Source organism: Hylaeus anthracinus, unplaced genomic scaffold, assembly GCF_026225885.1.
Source record: "Hylaeus anthracinus isolate JK02 unplaced genomic scaffold, UHH_iyHylAnth1.0_haploid 11978, whole genome shotgun sequence".
NCBI lineage: Eukaryota > Metazoa > Arthropoda > Insecta > Hymenoptera > Colletidae > Hylaeus > Hylaeus anthracinus.
In genome coordinates, this window is record NW_026534326.1 from 1,964,356 (window position 1) to 1,968,694 (window position 4,339).

Below are 4,339 nucleotides of genomic sequence, written 5' to 3' on the forward strand. Positions count from 1 at the left end.
GATGCACTTACGATGTACATTAATATAATAAACACGTGGTACAAGAGGGAATACGTACGCTTGTGCAAAATGTAATAACGTTATTGTATGAATCGGAGAATATACATTATGTGTATCTCGTGTTCTCTATATTATTGTACGTCGTAGATGCATAAAATGTACTACTTGGAAACTTCTTCCTTTCCTTCTTCCTCTTCATCTAATATTAGTGACTGTATGACAAGACGAAAGATGAGACCTTCGCAATTCTCATAAGAAGACCTCCCTTATGAGTCTGCATGGAGACAGAGCATGATTCGACTTTACACCATTTAAGTCACTCTTGAAAACCATATAAGAATACCTATCTTTCACTCCTCCTTAAGAAGTTACAACCACGTTGGAGGTCCAAGTATCGAGTGTTCCTGTCGATATTTTTCTCACAGAGAAGATGTAATTTATGTAACCTAAATGTTAGTAACTTTTTGAATTCGTTTCAAGTTAACAGAAATTAAGAAACCTTTTCTCTGTGAAAATAAATCGCCAAGAACACTTGGTATCTATCAAGCCTTCTAATATGGTTTCCCTCCAAACAATTTATAAAGTATCAACGATAAAACACACGGTATACTTTCGCTTAGATCTCAATTCTTCGTCTACAACTACAACAACGTAAATTTGCATAAACATCGCAGTCTAGTCGTCACTGAAGCCTTGCAACGTAATCAAATTTCTCCATGGAACGACGTATACGTGCCCAGCTGTACGTTTGCGAACATTTTGCACAAAGATTCTCGTTGCACCCGTCTCTTTACAATAATTCGACCGAATGCTTGACAAGTATCAGCCAGGGTCCGACGGCGACGTTTCGATAGGCGCACACCGTACGTCGACGATCCTCGGTATGCGTACGTATAGGCAAAGTTGACGATACAACGTATTATTAACGGCAGGCGATCTATATGAGCTACGTACTTGTTTGTACTCCGACAGGAAAAGTGTGGCGGCGGGCAAGACTGCCGCCCCGTTATACCTCAGTCTCCCGAATGGGTTCCGCTGGCTAACAAACCATACAAATCATACCATCAGTCTTAATCTCTATCCTCGGCATCGATACGTTTTGCAGCGTGTTGTAGTTTTTAGATTGGCGTCAGTATTCTTGCTTACTCTGGCGTTTGTGTCTTTGACGTTTGTCCTGTCTTTTGGAAGGGTTCTGTGTACAGGCAAGCTCTTCTGCTGTCGAAGCTCTGCTGCAGGCTTGTCTGTGCGTCGAGTATTTGGAGGTGTGTTGATATTGATTCTGTCGTTTGGAAGGGTTCTGTGTGCAGCTAGCCAAGCGCCTCGGCTGTCGAACGTCTGCTGAAGCTTACAGGCTTGTCTGTGCGTCGTGTGGTAGGATGTATTCCCTGTTGCGGTGGTCCATGGAACTCGAGGCGTGCTTTAACGTAGACGCGAGGAGACTCTTGATCTTTAAATCCACTAATTCTGCTTGTAAGCGTGGCAACTCAAGGCTTGGTGTTTAAGGCTTCCTACTTTTAAGCATGGGAACTCAAGGCTTGGTGTACGCTTCCTACTTTTAAGCATGGAAATCCAAAGCGTAGTGTACAACTCTTCCTGCTTCTAAGCGTAGTAACCCAAGGCTTGGAATACAACTCCTCCAGCTTGTAAGCGTAGTAACACAAGGCTTGGAGTACAACTCTTTCTACTGTTAAGTCTGGTAATTCAAGGCTTGGTGTACAACGCTTCCTATTTTTAAGCATGGAAATCCAAAGCGTAGTGTACAACTCTTCCTGCTTCTAAGCGTAGTAACCCAAGGCTTGGAATACAACTCCTCCAGCTTGTAAGCGTAGTAACCCAAGACTTGACATAAAGAAGAATTCTTCAGAACTTAGGGAATCATAGGTTCTGCACCAAGCTTAAACATAGCTTCCTAAATATGGCAAAAGGTATAAATAAATATTAAAAACCGTACGGATCTTTGCCATGGCCTCTAAGACAATAGCGTCAAGGAAAAAGCTGAGCAAAAATACCTTTGTCAAAGTATCCTTAAATCTCTTTTTAGAGACTGTTCTTGCTACAGTTCTAATCATTTCTATCTACAATCTTCCAAGCAGGTCTTCCTCGCTATATCTTTCATCTATAGCCTTCTTACAGCTAACGTGAAACCGCCTCGAGTTCCCGCGTGGCTCTCCTTCGTCAGGTTTAGGCGTGGCCCGTCGTGTGTAAGTAATGTAAATGTGAACTGACCACCAGGTATCCTCGGTATTCGTTCAATGAGAGCTTCAGCTGTCGTATACACGGCGAACGGACAGACACAAACAAACAGACAGCATACTTGTGCACGTAACATACGCAACAGCACACTCACGCACATCGAGAAGGCGCACGATGCATTTGGCACATACCACCATTAATTTGGGTTAATGGTATCACAGCAAACGGAACACTGCAACGATTAAGAACAGAAATAAGAGACAAAGGAGCAAAATCAAGGTCTGACGGACGCGGATAGCTCGTTTCGAAGTTTCTCCATTGGTGATGGGAAACGGAGCCTGATAAGTGATGTATTCTGGTAAATTATGGGACCATTTACCAAATTTTTCTATGATCTGGACTTCCTTGCGCAAAGTCCGCATGCAGTGAGCTCACACACGCATAGCACACGTACAAGGTACACCCTGGTGCTGCTCTTTTCCTCGAATCCATCGAGAATGGAGGCCTGGAGGAGCTTCTGTAGGAGAAGCTTTCTGCCTGTGGAAACTTAAGCCAGTTTATTAAAGAAGGCGATGACTCTTTGTGGAAGAGAAGATTCATTGGCTGTTTCTGACTACGATGGGGAGGATGCGTTACTCGAAATTCAAGTTTAAGTTAGGAAAAGTAAGAAAATGATGTTTACTTAGTTGATTTTTACAGCAGAGACACTGATCTTTCGCTTTGGAAACTTTAATCGAATGTTTACTCCTTTTCTATTAATTACAGATAAAATTGTATGTTGGTTGTTCCGTGATATTAATTTATATGTTTGTAAGTGGAATAAGATTACTCCTTTTTTTTTATTAATTACAGATAAAATTGCAAACATGTTGGTTATCTTGTGATATCAATTCATATGTGATACGTTCGTATATGTGGAATAAAATGGCAAGCATGTTCATCGGAGAAACGTCTAATCTATTTAAAAAAACTTCCCACGGATGAATAAAAATGTAATAAAATTCATGTCTCTCACATTTCGATTATCAAACGGTTAGAACACAAACGTTTATGCAAATTGTAGATGCAGAAAATGAATTCAACCTTAAATCAAAGTTTGTCCTGTCTTCTGAATTTCTAGCATGTACACAGTCTATTAACACGTTCACTGCCAGACTAAAACTCTTGAAAATTTCTACCGTGTTTAAATTTTCTTTACAGACTTTTGGAAACTGCGTAATGAAACATTTATTTTAGTATTTGGTTTTGTAACTTCATCAAAATTCAAGTATTTCATTTAAATTCATTTTCTATGACACTTAACTTTTAGAATTAATAGTTTTCGTTTTTCAGTGAAAAGCACTGTCACCCATATATGGGTGAGGTGGCGATCAACGTGTTAATATGATATACTGATACACAATTTTCGACTACCTAATACCATGTTGAATTTCGAGTAGCACACAAACTCCTCATCCTAGGTCGAAACCCAGGGAATCGGCTCGATTCGTCGTCCTCGCGATCACAACGACTGATCACCTTCCTCGGCCAAAGCTGGCTTAAATTTTCCTACCATCGACACGAACGAATGGCTACACTTTCATCTCTGCCTATGAGTCGATAATGTCCTTATGTTGTCTTGTAACATGTTTACGCAGGAGCTTGGCAAGCCTTTCAATAACAGAATAGCGTTTTTGCGAGCGATGTACAATAATAACACTTGATACGTTTGCGTCTAGGTGCTTGGGCATTTCCTTCGGAGAGGAATTTTCGTCGTTTCGTGGAGTATTCTGTAAACGCGTGGCAAACGAGGAGCTCCTTCATGAATTACTGAAGCCTCGATAACGCGAGAGGTCCACTTGCCCTCGAAAAAAAAAAAACAAAAGAACTTCGTCGACGCTGTTCCACCATTGTCAACACTGTTCACATTGTTTACGTATACTCGTCGACATCTGTTTACTCTCCAATATACTTGTGGAATAAACTAGCAAATACGCTGGTCGTCTTAATTTATATGTTTATACCAAACAGAGGCCTTATTGGTACCCTGTATACTTTCATCGACTCTTCTGATATAATTTTGTAATAAAATTTGGAGGAATGTTGGATGTCTTGTGATATAAATTTGTATGTTTGTACCAATTAAAGGCTTTATTGGTGTACTGTA

The 4,339-nt window shown here is 40.6% G+C and overlaps 1 protein-coding gene across 16 annotated transcripts in view; it reads right to left on the minus strand.

Annotated features, from left to right (window-relative positions):
- LOC128896681 (plasma membrane calcium-transporting ATPase 3) overlaps window positions 1–4,339 on the minus strand; it is a 105,308-nt gene that overhangs the window by 31,945 nt on the left and 69,024 nt on the right. For 3 of the 16 annotated variants that reach the window (XR_008462070.1, XR_008462072.1, XR_008462071.1), the window contains exon 15: window positions 955–1,039. The exons of the other annotated variants lie outside the window; for them this stretch is intronic. The gene's annotated coding sequence lies outside the window, so the exon portion shown is untranslated. The remainder of the gene's footprint in view (window positions 1–954; window positions 1,040–4,339) is intronic. 16 annotated transcript variants of the gene reach the window in all.